At 48.2% G+C, this 20,596-nt stretch overlaps 1 protein-coding gene and 1 long non-coding RNA gene across 2 annotated transcripts in view; one reads left to right on the top strand and one right to left on the bottom strand.

The window, feature by feature from the left end:
• Positions 1 to 20,596, top strand: part of LOC147087097 (T-lymphocyte surface antigen Ly-9-like) — a 148,449-nt gene that overhangs the window by 50,685 nt on the left and 77,168 nt on the right. The window lies entirely within an intron of this gene.
• Positions 8,558 to 20,596, bottom strand: part of LOC147087098 (uncharacterized) — a 13,295-nt gene continuing 1,256 nt past the window's right edge. The window contains exons 2-4 of the long non-coding RNA XR_015075588.1: positions 18,700 to 18,753; positions 10,009 to 10,053; positions 8,558 to 9,282 (exon numbers count right to left, since the gene is read on the bottom strand). This is a non-coding gene — a long non-coding RNA (uncharacterized LOC147087098). The remainder of the gene's footprint in view (positions 9,283 to 10,008; positions 10,054 to 18,699; positions 18,754 to 20,596) is intronic.

Raw genomic sequence — 20,596 nt, 5'->3', positions numbered from 1 at the left:
TCTCTTGTCTCTCTCTCTCTCTGTCAATTCAATTCAATTCAAATGCTTTATTGGCATGAAAGTTTACAGGCAACCATATTGCCAAAGCTTACATAACAAAAAGTACAGTTTTCCAACATTCTGTAGGTGTCAAACAATTCTGACCTTCGTTGGGTACATACAATATTAATTTAAACAATATTAATTTAAACAGTCGTCGAACATCGTTGGGTACATTCAGTATTAATTTTAAACAGTCCTCAGGTTGTGACATGTTGTTACATATTTGGCACCAAGGTATGGTCTGTCTCCTTCTCCCAGGACTAATCTTAATTTTGACAGGTCATCCAATTCTTTGAAATCTGGGGTAGTTTGGCTGAGCTTGTCAAATAATATGTTTCTTGTTGTGTTGAATTGTTCGCATTTTAGGAGGAAGTGCATCTCTGTCTCGGCCTCGCCGGCCAGACGTTGATCACGTCTTCTATTCTCTCTCGGCTGCCAGGATTTCTTGTATCTTCCTTTTTCAATTGCCAGTTGGTGGTCGCTTAGTCTGTACCTGGTGAGGGTCTGTCTCTGTTTTGTGTCTCTGATGGTCGAGAGATAGTCTGCCGGTTTATATTCTCTTTTTAGGGCCCGGTAACATTCTAATCTGCTTTGGCTTTCGGTTATTTTGTTCCAATGTTCCAGGTAGGTTTCTTTGCATTGTTTAATGATTTGGTTCACTCGGATTGGTGTTTGGACGGCTGTGTTGGTCTGGGGCTGGTCAGGGTCCGGCTGAGTACTTAGTTTCAGTAGCAGCTGACTCAGGGGACTCGTTTCTGGGTTTAGCTCTTGGGCCTGGAAGGCTTTAAAATGAAGGGTGTCTGGGAGCTAGATGTGAGGTGATTTAGGAAGTTTAGTGCTCGTTTTTGGATGTTTATTATCAGTGGGTATCTGCCTAGTTCGGCTCTGCATGCATTTGTCGGTGTTTTCCTTTGGGTGCAAAGACTGGGGTCTCTCAGCCCCTCTCTCTCGGGAGATATCTGTCCGCTGACCGGGGTCTCTCGGCACCTCTTCCCTCGGGGAGATATCTGTCCGCTGACTAGAGTCTCTCGGTCGCTCTTTCAGCAAGATATCTGTCAACTCACTCATGTCACTCGGTCCCTCTCTCCCATCGCCCCCTGTACCCACTCTCGGGGAGAGAGAGAGAGAGAGAGCCCCCGTCACCCCCTGTCCCCACTCTGAGAGAGAGAGAGCCCCCGTCGCCTCCTCTACACTGTCCCGTCAATCACGCCCAAGGCAGGTGCAGCAAGGGTTAAATCTGGAGTGAAGCTCCCTCTACAGTGTCCCGTCAAACACTCCCAGGGCAGGCGCAGCATGGGGTTAAAGGCAGAGTGAAGTCAGTCGCGCCCGGGGGGCAGGCGCAGCAAGGGTTAAAGGCAGAGGGAAGTCAATGGCGCCCGGGGGGCAGGCGCTGCGAGGGTTAAAGGGAGAGGGAGGCTCCCTCGACACTGTCCCGGCGCTGCAAGGGTTAAAGGGAGAGGGAGGCTCCCTCGACACTGTCCCGGCGCTGCAAGGGTTAAAAGGAGAGGGAGGCTCCCTCGGCACTGTCCCGGCGCTGCAAGGGTTAAAAGGAGAGGGAGGCTCCCTCGGCACTGTCCCGGCGCTGCAAGGGTTAAAGGCAGAGGGAGTCTCCCTCGGCACTGTCCCGGCGCTGCAAGGGTTAAAGAGTGAGGGAGGCTCCCGCGACACTGTCCCGGCACTGCAAGGGTTAAAGAGAGAGGGAGGCTGTCCCGGCGCTGCAAGGGTTAAAGAGAGAGGGGGGGCTCCCTCGACACTATCCCGGCGCTGCAAGGGTTAAAGGCAGAGGGAGGCTCCCCCGGCACTGTCCCGGCGCTGCAAGGGTTAAAGGCAGAGGGGGGGCTCCCTCGGCACTGTCCCGGCACTGCAAGGGTTAAAGAGAGAGGGAGGCTGTCCCGGCGCTGCAAGGGTTAAAGGCAGAGGGGGGGCTCCCTCGACACTATCCCGGCGCTGCAAGGGTTAAAGGCAGAGGGGGGCTCCCCCGGCACTGTCCCGGCGCTGCAAGGGTTAAAGGCAGAGGGGGGCTCCCTCGGCACTGTCCCGGCACTGCAAGGGTTAAAGAGAGAGGGAGGCTGTCCCGGCGCTGCAAGGGTTAAAGGCAGAGGGGGGCTCCCTCGGCACTGTCCCGGCGCTGCAAGGGTTAAAGGCAGAGGGGGGCTCCCTCGACACTGTCCCGGCACTGCAAGGGTTAAAGAGAGAGGCCAGCCACTCAGTGCAGCTGAAGGCAGTTGACAAGGGCGAGGGCAGTCATCTGATGAAGCTGCTTCTCCTGCAGTTGAGCTCAGCCAAGTCCTGCTTGCAGGGCCTATAAAGAGAGGCTCGCCGGTGCGAGCTTGCATGGAGTGCAGCGCTTGGACAGAGTGCATGGGGTGCCCGGGGAGTCAGGGGAGGCCGGGGCGAGGGCGACGCCTCGCAGCTTCGGCGCCTGTTTCGGCGGTCAGAGCGGGCCTACGGAGGGCTCCGGAGGCCGGGTGAGACTTACTTTACTGGTGGTGTGAAATGAATTGAATTGAAGTGGATTCAAGGGGGGGGTAGGCCGTGCCGGGAGAGCCCAGCCCCGTGACGTGCTGCTCTTGCTCTGTGTGGGAATTCAAGTCAATTCCCATCGCTTTATTGGCATGATGACAAGTTACATCTTCTGTTGCCGAAGCGTCGGAAAACATTCCTGTTTGTTCACAAAAAGACAGATCTCTCCATGCAGTGTATAAACAGATCTATCCCTGAGTGTCGAAATAGATACTTTCATCTAATTGAGATATACTCCTGTCTTACATTTCCTGGTTGTCCCTCTGTTTATGGCAAGCTGTCACATAGTGTGCCGCTAGTGTGATGCAATTTCTCTCTTCCCCTAATGTGGTGATTGTGGTGTATGGAACCGCTCCACCTTTAAGAGAACTATTTTAAGGGTTGCATTACTTTATCTTGGCTGCTCTATACTGTAATACCGGCGGTGACCACACCGGTATATAAGTGCTGTGTAATGATTTATTGGGCAGTTCCGCCCTGACCTTCAACCAGTAAAGTCCTGTTAAAGTTTACTCTTGTGGTCTGTGTAATAATTCTCAATATAACACACAGACTTAACACCAACCTACTCAACCCTTCCTCATACGTCAACCCCCTCATCTCCAGAATCAACCGAGTGAACCTTCTCTGAAACGCCTCGAGAGCAAGTATATCTTTTCTTAAATATGGAAACCAAAACTGTACGCAGTATTCCAGGTGTGGCCTCACCAGTACCCTGTATAACTGCAGCAAGACTTCCCTGTTTTTATACTCCATCCCCCTCGCAATAAAAGCCAAGATTCCATTGGCCTTCCTGATCACCTGCTGTACCTGCATACTAACCTTCTGTGTTTCATGCACCAGGACCCCCAGATCCCTTTGTACTGTAGCACTTTGCAGTTTCTTTCCGTTTAGATAATAACTTGCTCTTTGATTTTTTTCCTGCCAAAGTGCATAACCTCACACTTTCCAACATTATATTCCATCTGCCAAATCTCTGCCACTCACTTAGCCTGTCTATGTCCTTTTGCGGGTTTTTTATGTCCTCCTCACCTCGCTGCTTTCCCTCCCATCTTTGTATCGTCAGCAAACCTGAAGACGTTGCACTTGGTCCCCTCCTCCAAATCGTTAATATAGATTGTAAAGAGTTGGGGTCCCAGCACCGACCCCTGCGGAACACCACTAGTTACTGATTGCCAGCCCGAGAACGAACCATTTATCCCAACTCTGTTTTCTGTTAGATAGCCAATCTTTCACCCATGCCAGTACATTACCCCCAATCCCATGATTTTTTATCTTGTACAGTAATCTTTTGTGTGGCACCTTGTCAAATGCCTTTTGGAAGTCCAAATACACCACATCCACTGGTTCCCCTTTATCCACCCTGTATGTTACGTCCTCAAAGAATTCGAGCAAATTTGTCAAACATGATTTCCCCTTCATAAAACCATGCTGACTCTGTCCGATTAAATTATGCTTATCCAAATGCCCTGTTACTGCTTCCTTAATAATGGACTCCAACATTTGACCAACCACAGATGTTAGGCTAACTGGTCTATAGTTTCCAGCCTTTTGCCTACCTCCCTTTTTAAATAAGGGCGTTACTTTAGCAGTTTTCCAATCTGCTGGGACCTTTCCTGAATCCAGGGAGTTTTGGAAAATTACCACCAATGCATCCGCAATCCCTACCGCTACTTCTCTCAAGATCCTAGGATGTAAGCCATCAGGTCCAGGGGATTTATCCGCCTTAAGTACCATTATCTTACCGAGTACCATCTCCTTAGTGATTTTAATCGTGTTTAGCTCCTCCCCTGTTTGCCCAGTGTTGGGATATTTTTAGTGTCCTCTACTGTAAAGACTGATACAAAATATTTGTTCAGCGTTTTTGCCATCTCCATGTTCCCCACCACTAACTTCCCGGTCTCGTCCACTAAGGGACCAACATTCACTTTAGCCACCCTTTTTCTTTTTATATAGCTGTAGAAACTCTTGCTATCTGTTTTTATATTTTTTGCTAGTTTACTTTCCTCATCTATTTCTTAATTGAATCTTTTAGTTATTCTTTATCTGACAGTCTCTGGTATGTGAGTGTGAGTTTCACTCTGTATCTGACAGTCTTTGGTATGTGAGTGTGTTTCACTCTGTATCTGACAGTCTTTGGTATGTGAGTGTGTTTCACTCTGTATCTGACAGTCTCTGGTATGTGAGTGTGTTTCACTCTGTATCTGACAGTCTCTGGTATGTGAGTGTGAGTTTCACTCTGTATCTGACAGTCTTTGGTATGTGAGTGTGTTTCACTCTGTATCTGACAGTCTCTGGTATGTGAGTGTGTTTCACTCTGTATCTGACAGTCTCTGGTATGTGAGTGTGAGTTTCACTCTGTATCTGACAGTCTTTGGTATGTGAGTGTGTTTCACTCTGTATCTGACAGTCTCTGGTATGTGAGTGTGAGTTTCACTCTGTATCTGACAGTCTTTGGTATGTGAGTGTGTTTCACTCTGTATCTGACAGTCTTTGGTATGTGAGTGTGTTTCACTCTGTATCTGACAGTCTCTGGTATGTGAGTGTGTTTCACTCTGTATCTGACAGTCTCTGGTATGTGAGTGTGAGTTTCACTCTGTATCTGACAGTCTTTGGTATGTGAGTGTGTTTCACTCTGTATCTGACAGTCTCTGGTATGTGAGTGTGAGTTTCACTCTATCTGGCAGTCTCTGGTATGTGAGTGTGAGTTTCACTCTGTATCTGACAGTCTCTGGTATGTGAGTGTGTTTCACTCTGTATCTGACAGTCTCTGGTATGTGAGTGTGAGTTTCACTCTGTATCTGACAGTCTCTGGTATGTGAGTGTGTTTCACTCTGTATCTGACAGTCTTGCTGCAGTTGTACAGGGCCTTGGTGAGACCACATCTTGAGTACTGTGTGCAGTTTTGGTCGCCTTACCTAAGGAAGGATATACTTACCATAGAGGGAGTGCAACACAGGCTCACCAGACTGTTTCCTGGGATGGAGGGATTGACCTATGAGGGGAGATTGAGTAGACTAGGCCTATATGAGAGGTGATCTCCTTGAAACATACATAATTCTTACAGGGATTGACAGGGTAGATGCAGGGAGGATGTTTCCCCTGGCTGGGGAGTCTAGAACCAGGGGTCACAGTCTCAGAATAAGGGGTCGGCCATTTAGGACCGAGATGAGGAGGAATTTCTTCACCCAGAGGGCGGTGAATCTGTGGAATTCTCTACCGCAGAGGGCTGTGGAGGCTCGGTCGTTGAGTATATTCAAGGCTGAGGTTGATAGATTTGTGGTTATTAAGGGAATCGAGGGGACAGTTCAGGAAAGTGGATAAAGGGGTACCAATGGATGGGAGGGAAAGCAGTGAGTGAGGAGGACATAAAAAACCTGCAAAAGGACATAGACAGGCTAAGTGAGTGGGCAGAGATTTGGCAGATGCAATATAATGTTGGAAAATGTGAGGTTATGCACTTTGGCAGAAAAAATCAAAGAGCAAGTTATTATCTAAATGGAGAGAAACTGCAAAGTGCTACAGTACAAAGGGATCTGGGGGTCCTGGTGCATGAAACACAGAAGGTTAGTATGCAGGTACAGCAGGTGATCAGGAAGGCCGATGGAATCTTGGCTTTTATTGCAAGGGGGATGGAGTATAAAAGCAGGGAAGTCTTGCTGCAGTTATACAGGGTATTGGTGAGGCCACACCTGGAATACTGCGTACAGTTTTGGTTTCCATATTTAGGAAAAGATATACTTGCTCTCGAGGCGGTTCAGAGAAGGCTCACTCGGTTGATTCCGGAGATGAGGGGGTTGACGTATGAGGAGAGGTTGAGTAGGTTGGGCCTCTACTCATTGGAGTTCAGAAGAATGAGAGGCGATCTTATCGAAACATATAAGATTGTGAGGGGGCTTGATCGGGTGGATGCGGGGAGGATGTTTCCACTGATGGGTGAGACTAGAACTAGGCGGCATAATCTTAGAATAAGGGGCTGCCCTTTCAAAACTGAGATGAGGAGAAACTTCTTCACTCAGAGGGTAGTAAATCTATGGAATTTGCTACCCCAGGAGAGCTGTGGAAGCTGCGACATTAAATAAATTTAAAACGGAGACAGACAGTTTCCTAGCTGATAAGGGAATTAGGGGTTACGGGGAGAGGGCAGGGAAGTGGACGTGAGTTTAGATTCAGATCAGCCATGATCCTATTGAATGGCGGAGCAGGCTCGAAGGGTCAAATGGCCTACTCCTGCTCCTATTTATTATGTTCTTATGGGACTGAGCTCTCTGAGTGGGGGGGTACAGGAGTTCTGTGCCTCGACCACTTCCTGCCAGCATTTCTTGCAGTGTTTCAGTGACACCCACCAGATAGAGATGTAGTTCACCAGGCCTTGGAGGCATGTTTCCGATCTCACACTGCACCTCGAGCTGCCTCGGCTGATTAGCGTCTTCATCGCTAAAATTAAACTTTTCCAACACCTTTTAGGGTTCTTTGTTTAGTCCTGGGAGTGTTTGACGGGACAGTGTAGAGGGAGCTTTACTCTGTATCTAACCCCATGCTGTACCTGCCCTGGGAGTGTATGATGGGACAGTGTAGAGGGAGCTTTACTCTGTATCTAACCCCGTGCTGTACCTGCCCTGGGAGTGTTTGATGGGACAGTGTAGAGGGAGCTTTACTCTGTATCTAACCCTGTGCTGTACCTGCCCTGGGAGTGTTTGATGGGACAGTGTAGAGGGAGCTTTACTCTGTATCTAACCCATGCTGTACCTGCCCTGAGAGTGTTTGATGGGACAATGTAGAGGGAGCTTTACTCTGTATCTAACCCATGCTGTGCCTGCCCTGGGAGTGTTTGATGGGACAGTGTAGAGGGAGCTTTACTCTGTATCTAACCCGTGCTGTACCTGCCCTGGGAGTGTTTGATGGGACAGTGTAGAGGGAGCTTTACTCTGTATCTAACCCCGTGCTGTACCTGCCCTGGGAGTGTTTGATGGGACAGTGTAGAGGGAGCTTTACTCTGTATCTAACCCCGTGCTGTACCTGCCCTGGGAGTGTTTGATGGGACAGTGAAGAGGGAGCTTTACTCTGTATCTAACCCCGTGCTGTACCTGCCCTGGGAGTGTTTGATGGGACAGTGTAGAGGGAGCTTTACTCTGTATCTAACCCGTGCTGTACCTGCCCTGGGAGTGTTTGATGGGACAGTGTAGAGGGAGCTTTACTCTGTATCTAACCCCGTGCTGTACCTGCCCTGGGAGTGTTTGATGGGACAGTGTAGAGGGAGCTTTACTCTGTGTCTAACCCCGTGCTGCACCTGCCCTGGGAGTGTTTGATGGGACAGTGTAGAGGGAGCTTTACTCTGTACCTAACCCGTGCTGTACCTGCCCTGGGAGTGTTTGATGGGACAGTGTAGAGGGAGCTTTACTCTGTATCTAACCCCGTGCTGTACCTGCCCTGGGAGTGTTTGATGGGACAGTGTAGAGGGAGCTTTACTCTGTATCTAACCCCGTGCTGTACCTGCCCTGGGAGTGTTTGATGGGACAGTGTTGAGGGAGCTTTACTCTGTATCTAACCCCGTGCTGTACCTGCCCTGGGAGTGTTTGATGGGACAGTGTAGAGGGAGCTTTACTCTGTATCTAACCCGTGCTGTACCTGCCCTAGGAGTGTTTGATGGGACAGTGTAGAGGGAGCTTTACTCTGTATCTAACCCATGCTGCACCTGCCCTGGGAGTGTTTGATGGGACAGTGTAGAGGGAGCTTTACTCTGTATCTAACCCCGTGCTGTACCTGCCCTGGGAGTGTTTGATGGGACAGTGTAGAGGGAGCTTTACTCTGTATCTAACCCCGTGCTGTACCTGTCCTGGGATTGTTTGATGGGACAGTGTAGAGGGCGCTTTACTCTGTATCTAACCCCGTGCTGTACCTGCCCTGGGAGTGTTTGATGGGACAGTGTAGAGGGAGCTTTACTCTGTATCTAACCCATGCTGTACCTGCCCTGGGAGTGTTTGTTTGGACAGCGTCGAGGGAGCTTTACTCTGTATCGAAGTCCTGCACAAATTATCTTCTGTGTTTCCCTACAACAGTGATTGTGCTTCGACGATTCTTCATTATCTTCCAGTCGCTGTGAGATGTTCTGGAGATGTGACACCGGACTTTATATATATATATATAGATATAAATACCTTTATTTGATTGAGAGGTCCGGATCGAACAGCACGGAGGACTTGACCCGTGGGCCCCGGTACGCCTCCGCTCGGTAAGAGCTGCGAAATTCAGTCGGTGCGGAGTTTGCGGTGAGCGTCTCCCCGGGGAGAAGCGAGCTGTCTCTCCACCTGCTACGTGGGGTATTCCCAGTCACAATACCCGAGCCGACTTTCAGTCCCATCTTCGTTTCGTTCTGCTCCTCGTCACGGGGCAGCCTATCGTGGGGTGGGGGGGGGTGCGGGGTCGTCCCGCTCGTTGGCCTCCGGTGAGATCTTGCTGTGCACGACTGGGCGTCCTGGGATTTTGCCATCTGCTCTTCGGGAATGGTCCGCGGGCTGCCGGGCAATTTCGGGATTGCTCCCCGAGATCTTCTCCTCCTGTTCCACTCCCTCTCTCTCCTCTTCCTCCTCTCCCACTCCCTTCTTCTCGTTCTCCTCCTCCTCCTCGCCCCGCTTCCTCCTTCCCCTCATCCGTCCAGCACATGGACAGGGGCTACTGCCCCTTCTCCTGCGGTGGTCGAATGGCCTCCTCTCAGCTCTGTGAATGAGAAGGGATGACAAGGGTTGATAGCTGGAGATCGGGATTCCATTCACTGGGGGTGGGAGAGGAGAGGGGTGGGGAGGAGAGGGGGGAGGGGGGGAGAGGAGAGGGGGGGAGAGGAGAGGGGGGGAGAGGAGAGGGGAGGAGAGGAGAGGGGGAGGAGTGGGGAGGGGAGGAGAGGGGAAGAGAGGGGAGGGGAGAGGGTTGGGGAGGAGAGGGGGGGAGGAGAGGGGAGGAGAGGGGAGGAGAGGAGAGGAGAGGAGAGGAGAAGAGAGGGAGGAGAGGAGGAGAGGAGGAGAGGGGAGGGGAGAGGGTTGGGGAGGTGAGAAGAGGAGGGGTGGGAATGGGGAGTGAATGGGAAAGGGAGTGAGGAGAGGGGTGGAAAGATGAGAAGAGGAGGGAATGGGGAGGGGAGTGAGGAGAGGAGAGGGGAGGGGATGGGGAGTGAATGGGGATTGGGAGGGGAGTGAGGAGAGGGGATGGGGAGGGGAGTGAGGGGAGGGGAGGGGATGGTGAGTGAATGGGGATGGGGAGGGGAGTGAGGAGAGGGGAGGGGTGGGGATGGGGAGTGAGGAGAGGAGAGGGGTGGGGATGGGGAGTGAATGGGGATGGGGAGTGGAGTGAGGAGAGGAGAGGGGTGGGGATGGGGAGTGAATGGGGAGGGGAGTGAGGGGAGGGGTGGGGATGGTGAGTGAATGGGGAGGGGAGTGAGGAGTCACCTACCTCTATGGCCTCTCCCCCTTGTTCTTCTGACCTCCGAGTGAGGGCCTGAGGGTCGAGAGAAGGAGAGTGGTTAGTGATCCCAGCACCGGCACGGAGCTGGACCCGAGGTGAAGATTCATCGACCTCTGCTCTCTCTCGATAGAACCTCTCAAACAATCTAAAGATTGTTTATCCATTTATTTATCCATCTAAAGATCGATCTTTATCTATTTCTAATTCTCTCTGCGTCTATCTCTCTGTCTCTATCTCTCTATCTCCATTCCCATCTCCATCTCCACCGCTGTCTATCTCAACCACAATATCTATCGCTACCTCGCCCTGTATATCTTGATCCCTCTTCCTATCACTCCATCTCTATCTCGTAACCTAAGAATATAAGAAATAGGAGCAGGAGTCGGCCATTCGGCCCCTCGAGCCTGCTCCGCCATTTACCAAGATCATGGCTGATCATCGACCTCAACTCCACTTGCCCGCACTATCCCCATATCCCTTGATTCCCCTAGAGTCCAATAATCTCTCGATCTCAGCCTTGAATATACTCAACGACTGAGCCTCCACAGCCCTCTGGGGCAGAGAATTCCAAAGATTCACCACCCTCTGAGTGAAGAAATTCCTCCTCATCTCAGTCCTCAATGGCCGACCCCATATCCTGATACCGCAAGGATCGGTCCTAGGACCCCAGCTGTTCACAATATATATTAATGATTTGGACGAGGGAATTGGATGTAATATCTCCAAATTTGCAGATGACACAAAGCTGGGTGGGAGGGTAAGCTGCGAGGAGGATGTCGTGAATCTCCAGTACGATTTGGACAGGTTGGGTGATTGGGCAGAAACATGGCAAATGCACTATAATGTGGATAAATGTGAGGTTATCCACTTTGGTGGCAAAAACAGGAAGGCAGATTATTATTTGAATGGCAATAGATTGGGAGAAGAGGAAGTGCAAAGAGACCTGGGTGTTATTGTGCACCAGTCGCTGAAGGTAAGCATGCAGGCGGTTAAGAAGGCAAATGGTATGTTGGCCTTCGTAGCAAGAGGGTTCGGGTACAGGAACAAGGATGTCTTGCTACAGTTGTACAGGGCCTTGGTGAGACCGCACCTTGAGTATTGTGTGCAGTTTTGGTCGCCTTACCTGAGGAAGGACGTTCTTGCCATGGAAGGAGTGCAGCGAAGATTCACCAGGCTGATACCTGGGATGGCAGGAATGACGTATGAGGAGAGATTGTGTCGATTGGGCTTATACTCACTGGAGTTTAGAAGGTTGAGAGGGGATCTCATCAAAACCTATAAAATTCTGTCAGGCCTGGACAGACTAGATGCTGGCAGGATGTTCCCGATGGAGGGGGAGTCCAGAACCAGGGGTCACAGTCTAAGGATAAGGGGTAAGCCATTTAGGACAGAGATGAGGAGGAATTTCTTCACCCAGAGAGTGGTGAACCTGTGGAATTCTCTGCCACAGAGGGCGGTGGAGGCCAGTTCATTAAATATATTCAAAAAGGAGTTGGATATATTTCTTAAGGCTAAAGGGATCAAGGGATATGGGGAGAAGGCAGGGACAGGGTACTGAATTTGGATGATCAGCCATGATCTCATTGAATGGCGGAGCAGGCTCGAAGGGCCGAATGGCCTACTCCTGCTCCTATCTTCTATGTTTCTGTACAGTGCCCCCTGGTTCTAGACACTCCAGCCAGGGGAAACAACTTCTCAGCATCTACCCTGTCAACCCCCCTCAGGATCTTGTATGTTTCAATGAGATCACCTCTCATTCTTCACTCCAGAGAGTATCGGCCCATTCGACACAATCTCTCATCATAGGACAGCCCTCTCATCCCAGGAATCAATCTAGTGAACCTTCGTTGCACTGTCTCCAAGGCAAGTATATCCTTCCTTAGATAAGGAGACCAGAACTATCCACAGTACTCCAGGTGTGGTCTCACCAAGACCCTGTACAATTGCAGCAAGACTTCCTTACTCTTATACTCCAACCCCCTTGCAATAAAGCCCAACATGCCATTTGCCTTCCCTATTGCTTGCTGTACCTGCACGCTAGCTTTCTGTGTTTCTCGCACGAGGACACCCAAATCTCTCTGAACACCGACATTTCAAAATTTCTCACCATTTAAAAAATATTCTGTTTTGCTATTCTTCCTACCAGTGAATAACGTCACATTTCCCTACATTATACTCCATCTGCCATCTTACTGCCCACTCACTCAGTCTATCTATATCCCTTTGCAGATTCTTTGTGTTCTCCTCACAGCTTACTGTCCCACCTAGCTTTGTATCGTCAGCAAACTTGGATACATTACACTCGGTCCCTTCATCTGGGTCATTAATATAGATTGTAAATAGCTGAGGCCCCAACACTGGTCCTTGCGGCACCCCGCTAGTTACAGCCTGCCAACCTGAAAAAGACCCGTTTATCCCTACTCTCTGTTTTCTGTCCGTCAACCAATCCTCTATCCGTGCGAATATATTACCCCCAACCCCATGAGCCCTAATCTTGTGTAATAAACTTTTATGCGGCACCTTATCGAATGCCTTTTGGAAATCTAAATATAGTACATCCACTGGTTCCCCTTTATCTACCCTGCTGGTTACAACCTCAAAAAACTCGAATAAATTTTGTCAAACACGATTTCCCTTTCATAAAACCATGTTGACTCGGCCTAATCATGTTGTGATTTTCTAAGTGCCCTGATACCACTTCCTTAACAATGGATTCCAGCATTTTCCCAACAACTGATGTCAGGCTAACTGGCCCGTACTTCCCTGTTTTTTCTCACCCTCCTTTCTTGAATAGCGACCTTCCAATCCACTGGGACTATTCCAGAATTAATTCAAGTCAATTTTTTATTTGTCATATATGCAGCAGACGTGTGTACTGCACAATGAAATGTTGATTTTTACGAGCCCTCGCAACATTGGAATAAATATGGCATGACGATGATAAAAAGACTAATAGGAATACCAATAGAAAGACAGTAATAATAAATAAAACAACAGTAATAAATTAATCGTTAATGAGTCTTATGGCCTGGGGGTAGAAGCTGTTTCGAAACCTGCTCGTACGAGACCGTATTCTTCGGTATCTCTTACCGGACGGGAGCAGGGCGAAGAGGTTGTGGCTGGGGTGACTCGCGTCTTTAATGATTCTCAGGGCCTTCCCCCGGCACCTCTCGGGGTAGATATCCTGCACAGCAGGTAGTTTACATAGATACATAGAAGATAGGAGCAGGAGTAGGCCATTCGGCCCTTCGTGCCTGCTCCGCCATTCGATGAGATCATGGCTGATCCTTTAATTCAGTATCCCGTCCCCGCCTTCTCTCCGTAACCCTTAACCCCTTTTGCCCGTAGAAATATATCTAATTCCCTCTTAAATATATTTAATGAGCTGGCGTACACTGCCCTCTGTGGCAATGAGTTCCACAGGTTCACCACTCTCTGAGTGAAGAAATTCCCCCTCATCTCTGTCCTAAATGGTTTAGCCCTTATCCTTAAATTATGTCCTCTAGTTCTGTTCTCACCCGCCAAGGGAAACATTCCTTCTGCATCCAGTCTGTCTAGACCTGTCAGAATTTTATACACTTCTATGAGGTCCCCTCTCAATCTTCTAAACTCCAGTGTGTACATCCCTAAACTACATAGTCTCTCCTCATAGGTCATTCCCGCCATTCCTGGTATCAGCCTGGTGAATCGCCGCTGCACCCCCTCCATGGCAAGAACATCCTTCCTCAGATGAGGCGACCAAAACTGTACACAGTACTCGAGGTGTGGTCGCACCAGTGCCCTGTACAGCTGCAGCAAGGTATCCCTGTTCCTGTATTCTAACCCTTTTGCTATGAAGGCCAGCATACCGTTTGCCTTCTTGACCGCCTGTTGCACCTGCATGCTCGCCTTCAGTGACTGGTGTACAAGAACACCCAGGTCTCTCTGTACTTCCCCCTCTCCCAATCTATTGCCATTTAAATAATAATTTGCCCTCCCGTTCCTGCACCCAAGGTGGATAACTTCGCACTTGTCCACATTATAGTGCATCTGCCATTTATCCGCCCAATCGCCCAGTCTGTCCAAATCGCTCTGGAGCTTCCTGGTCTCTTCCTCTGAGCCCACCCCCCCTCCTAGTTTAGTGTCGTCTGCAAATTTGGAAATGCTGCATCCGACTCCCTGATCCAGGTCATTAATGTAAATTGTGAACAGCTGGGGGCCCAGGACAGATCCCTGTGGTACCCCACTTGTTACTGCCTGCCATTCAGAAAATGAGCCGTTTATTCCAACTCTCTGTTTTCTATCTGACAGCCAGTTCCCTATCCACGCCAAAACTTTCCCCTTTATCCCATGAGCCTCAATTTTCCATGCTAATCTTTTATGTGGGACCTTATCGAAGGCCTTTTGGAAGTCCAGGTACACCACATCTACTGGCTCTCCCCCATCTATTCTACCAGTTACTCCCTCAAAAAATTCCAATAGATTAGTCAAGCACGATTTACCCTTTGTAAATCCATGTTGACTCTGTCCTATCCTGTCCCCATTTGCTAAGTGCTCCGCTATTTCATCCTTAATGATGGACTCCAGCATTTTGCCCACAACTGATGTAAGGCTTACAGGTCTGTAATTACCTGCTTTTTCCCTACCCCCCTTTTTGAATAGTGGGGTAACGTTAGCTACCCTCCAATCCATCGGCACTGTTCCCGAGTCTAATGAATTCTGAAAAATCATCCTTAGTGCATCCGCTATCTCTAGGGCCACCTCCTTCAGTACCCTAGGATGCATGTTATCAGGCCCTGGGGATTTGTCCACCTTCAATCCCTTTAGCTTCCTTAACACCATATCCTTAGAGATATTGATTTGCGTCAGTTCCTCCTTTGCCAATGTCCCTATTTTTCCCGATATCCCAGGGAGGTTTTTTGTGTCTTCCTTCGTAAAGACTGACCCAAAGTATGCATTTAGTTGATCTGCCATTTCCTTATTTCCCATTATATATTCCCCTGTATCTGACTGCAATGGACCAACTTTGGTTTTCACCAGTCTTTTCCTTTTGATATACTTATAAAAGCTTTTGGAGTTAGTTTTTATATTTTCCGCCAGCTTGTTTTCGTAAGCTATTTTGCCCCTCTTGATTATGCCCTTTGCCCTCCTTTGCTCTATCTTAAACTGTTCCCAATCTTCCGCTCTGGCGCTTTTTTTGGCTATTTTATACGCCCTATCTTTGGATTTTATGCTGTCTCTAATTTCCCCTGTTATCCACGGTTGAGTCACCTTTTTAGATTTCCTTTTATGCCAGATTGGTATAAACAATTTTTGCAATTTTGTCATTCTATCTTTAAATGTTTGCCATTGTTTATCTACCTCCAGTCCTCCCAGGAACGTTGTCCAATCAGACCTACTCAGTTCCCGTCTCATGGCATCATAATTCCCCTTGTTTAAATTCAGGACCTTAGTCTCTGAGTCAATTTCTTCGCTCTCCATTTCGAGTGAGAAATCGATCATGTTATGATCGCTCTGACCCAAGGGTCCCCGTACAACAAGATTACTGATTAGTCCCTTCTCATTGCACAGTACCCAGTCCAATATAGCCTGTTCCCGAGTTGGTTCCTCGACATATTGATCCAGATAACCATCCCTCAAACACTCAAGGAATTCCTCCTCCTCATTATTTTTACTGATTAGGCTAGTCCAATCTATATGTAAGTTAAAGTCACCTATGATGACAGCTGTGCTCTTATTGCACGCTTCTCTAATTTCCCTCGTGATGCCCTCCCTAACCTCTATTTTACTATTTGGAGGCCTATATACCACTCCTATTAATGTTTTTCGCCCCTCGCTATTTCTTAGCTCCACCCATATAGATTCTGTATTAACTGAGTTAATATCCTTCCTTTCAATTGCATTTATCCCCTCTTTTACTAGCAATGCTACCCCTCCTCCCTTTCTTTTTTGTCGATCCTTCCTAAATACTGAATACCCCTGTATGTTAAGCTCCCAGCCCTGCTCACCCTGCAACCATGTTTCCGTAATCCCAATTAGATCATAATTATTAACCTCTATTTCCACAGCTAATTCATCTACCTTGTTCCTGATGCTTCTCGCATTAAGGTATAAAACCCTCAGGCTTTTTTTATGCTCACATTTTTTATGAATTAGTTTGGCCCTTTGTTTTTTGTTCCTCACCCTTTTATCATTTATTTCTGTCTGCCTTTCACTTTCCTCTATTTCACTACATAGGTTTCTAGCCCCCTGCCATACTAGTTTAAATGCTCCCGAACTGCTTTATCAAAAATTACCCCGAGAACATCAGTTCCATCTCTGCACAGGTGTAGACCGTCCCTTTTGTATAGGTCACACCTACCACAAAACTGGTTCCAATGCCTCAAAAATTTAAAACCCTCCCTCTTACACCACTGCTCAAGCCACGTATTTAGCCTAACTATCCTGTTCTCTGTACTCCTACTAGCACGTGGCACTGGTAGTAATCCAGAGATTAATTCCTATAGTGTGTTCTGCAGCTTTCACTACCATCTGTAGAGCCTTGCGGTCTGTGGCGGTGCAGTTGCCATACCAGGTAGTGATGCAGCCGGACAGGAAACTCTCGATGGTGCACCGGTAGAAGTTGGTGAGAATCTGGGGGGCCATTCCAAATTTCTTCAGCCTCCTGAGGAAGAGCAGGCGTTGGCATGCCTTCTTGGTTACAACGTCGATGTGATGAGGCTAAGTAAGTGGGCAGAGATTTGGCAGATGGAATATAATACTGGAAAGTGTGAGGTTATGCACTTTGGCAGGAAAAATCGTAGAGCAAGTTATTATCTTAATGGCAAGAAACTGGAAAGTACTGAAGTACAAAGGGATCTGGGGGTCCTGGTGCACGAAACTCAAAAGGTTAGTATGCAGGTGCAGCAAGTGATTAAGAAGGCCAATGGAATGTTGGCTTGCATTGCTAGGGGGATAGAATATAAAAATAGGGAGGTATTGCTTCAGTTGTCCAAGGTATTGGTGAGACCGCACCTGGAATACTGCGTACAGTTTTGGTGTCCATACTTAAGAAAGGACATACTTGCTCTCGAGTCAGTACAAAGAAGGTTCACTCGGTTAATCCCGGGGATGAGGGGATGGACATATGAGGAGAGGTTGAGTAGATTGGGACTCTACTCATTGGAGTTCAGAAGAATGAGAGGCGATCTTATTGAAACATATAAGATTGTGAAGGGGTTGGATCGGGTGGATGCGGGGAGGATGTTCCCGATGATGGGTGAAACTAGAACTAGGGGGCATAGTCTTAGAATAAGGGGCTGCTCTTTCAAAACTGAGATGAGGAGGAACTACTTCACTCAGAGGGTGGTAGGTCCATGGAATATGCTGCCCCAAAAAGCTGTAGAAGCTACATCATTACATAAATTTAAAACAGAAATAGACAGTTTCCTAGAAGTAAAGGGAATTAAGGGTTACGGGGAGCGGGCAGGAATTTGGACATGAGCCTAGGTTCGGATCGGTCATGGCCCTGTGGGTAGCGGAGCGGGCCCAGGGGCCGTGTAGCCTGATCCTGCTCCTATTTCGTGTGTCTAATTCTGTTAGATTCAGGAGATGGTTCTGTGACAGTGGATTGGCGGTTAGGATCAGATCAGCCATGATCTTATTGAATGGCGGAGCAGGCTCGAGGGGCCGATTGGCCTACTCCTGCTCCTATTTCTTATGTTCTGATGCATAATTTTGGACGCTCAAAACCAATGCATCCACTATCTCTTCAGCCACCTCTTTTAGAACCCTAGGATGTAAGCCGTCAGGTCCAAGGGACTTATATTAATGACGTTAAGTTCCTCACCCTCATTAGACCCTTGGCTCCCCGCCATTTTTGGTATGCTTTTTCTGTCTTCTCGAATGAACGGCCTTCAGCAGGTTCCAGGCACTGTCTAAACTGGCGACTGAAACAAATCGATCGGCGTCCGCCTCGGGCCCAGGGGGCAGTGGCGTCGCGCCGGGAATCCGCGCAAGTCGAGGCCCAGGCTTCCCGGGCTGCTGGGCCGCGCCCGGCGCCGGCACAGCCGCTCGAAATGGCCGTCAAAGTTGGCGAGCCTCCGGGCGAAGGGCAGGGATCACTTCATTTCTAACTGTTCCTGAATACAATTTAAAACTGAAATAAATTGTTCTTTTTCTTAGTTCCCTAACACACAGAAAGTGCCAAGAATAAATAAAGTTAGGAATCAAGATGGCGGCCACTCACCTCCGGTCAGAAGGATTAGGCCCGCCCCCACACGCAATGTGACGCACCGATTGGTCAACCATCAGGTCACTGAACTGTAGGATTGGTCAATCGTCAAGTCACTCAACACTCGACTGTAGGATGGCCCGCCCGCACGCGCAACGAACCTGCCCCCATGACACAGCGATTGGTCAACCGTCGGTCAACTGTCAGGTCGCTTGACCGTACGATTGGTCAACCTTCACGTCACTCAATGCTAATGAGCAAATGAGCAGAACTTTTCCCATTTAATGAGCGGAATTTTGAACGTTTTTTGGATACCGTGGGCACAATTTTTGTCTGACGGAAAAGTAAATATGCTTATGACCGTTCCGGAATCGTAAGCTTTCTTTTGATGTAACACGTGTGTAGGTACGCTCTATAACTTTCGAATGTATAGAAGACAGACAGACAGAAGAGCAATTAAATATATATATAGATGTTAAGTTCCTCACCCTCATTAGACACTTGGCTCCCTGCCATTTTTGGTACGCTTTTTGTATCTTCTACTGTGAAGACAGATACAAAATATTTGTGTAACATTTCTGCCATTTCCTTATCCTGCATAATAATTTCTCCTGTCTCAGCCTCTAAGGGACCAATGTTTACTTTTGCTACTCTTTTCCTTTTTACATACTTGTAGAAGCTCTTGCAATCTGCTTTTATATTTCTTGCTAGTTTTCTCTCCCATTCTATTTTTTCCCTTTTTATCAATTTTTTTGGTCAACCTTTGCAGGTTTCTGAAACTCTCCCAATCCTCAGGCTTACTATTATTCTTTGCAACATTATAAGCTTCCTCTTTCAATCTAATGCTATCCTTAACTTCTTTAGTTAGCCACGGTTGGATCACCTTTCCCTAGCGCCTCAAGCTCCCTCAGCAGACCCTCACTGTTAGCTCTACATATATAAGAAGTCACACAACACCAGGTTATAGTCCAACAGCTTTATTTGAAATCACAAGCTTTCGGAGTGCTGCTCCTTCATCAGGTGAAGTGGAGAGATGCATAAAGACACAGCTTATATAGACAGAGAATAATGTCAGATGTTTACAGGTAATCTTCCTAACTGCCATTTATCACACCTCGGCAGAGAGATAATCACAGCAAACAAAGGTGTGAATGGTGTCTTTCTAACTGCCATTTATCACAACACGGCAGAGAGATAATCACAGCTGTTGTTGTGTGACTTCTTACATTTGTTCACCCCAGTCCAACACCGGCATCTCCACACCAGTTCTACCTATGTGGTTGGTTCCTACATGGACCATGACAACTGGATCCTCCCCTTCCCACTCCAAGCTTTTCTCCAGCCGTGAGAAGATATCCATAACCCTGGAGACACTCTTCCGCGGCAGCAGAGTACAGTATCTATCCCCCTGACTGTACTGTCCCCTACTACTACCACATTCCTTCCTTCTCCCTCCCACTTGGATGGCCCCCTGTACCACAGTGCCGTGATCAGTTTGCCCATCCTCCCTGCAGTCCTTTTCCTCATCCACACAGGTAGAAATTCCCTCGTACCTGTTGGACAAGGTCCAGGGCTGAGGCTCCTCCATCACTACATCCTCGGTCCCCATACCTTCCTGACTCGCAGTCACACACTCCTGTCCCTGACCACTGACGAACTCTAAAGTACGACTTAACCGAAAGGGTCTGACTGCCTCCTGGAACAAAGTGTCCAGGTAACTCTTCCCCCTCCCTGATGCATCGCAGTGTCTGCAGCTCGGACTCCAGCTCAACAACTCTGCGCCGAAGTTCCTCAAGTTGCAGACACTTACCGCAGATGTGATTGCTCGGGATCGCGATGCACTCCGCAGACTCCCACATGCTGCAGTTACCATAGACCGCCGGCCCTGCCATCTCTAACCTTGTTTCATTAATTAATTAATTATTCAAACATTTTATTCAATCGATATTTTAGGTTGATTGTTTGATTATTTTATTTAGTTTAAGTTATTAATTTAGTAAGTACTAGCGAGTTACAGTTTCTCAGCTCATAATTTAAACTCTTTCCCGAACTTAGAGAGTAAAAAGAGCTGTAATACTCACCAACCAATCACCTATGTCTCCGTCCCTCTCTGTCTCTCTCTCTCTCTCTCTCTCTGTCTCTGTCTCTCTGTCTCTGTCTCTGTCTCTCTCTCTGTCTCTCTCTCTCTGTCTCTCTCTCTCTGTCTCTCTCTGTCTCTCTCTCTCTCTCTCTGTCTCTCTCTCTGTCTTTCTCTCTCTCTCACTCTGTCTCTCTCTCTCTCTCTCTCTGTCTCTCTCTCTCTCTGTCTCTCTCTCTCTGTCTCTCTCTCCAATTCCAATTCCAATTCAAATGCTTTATTGGCATGAAAGTTTACAGAGAACCATA

Source organism: Somniosus microcephalus, unplaced genomic scaffold (assembly GCF_052327205.1).
Source record: "Somniosus microcephalus isolate GS21.2 unplaced genomic scaffold, FLI_Smic_1.0 unresolved_chr6, whole genome shotgun sequence".
NCBI classification, from domain to species: Eukaryota; Metazoa; Chordata; class Chondrichthyes; order Squaliformes; family Somniosidae; genus Somniosus; species Somniosus microcephalus.
Note: the sequence above shows the minus strand (reverse complement) of the source record. Positions and strands in the feature narration are given on the sequence as shown.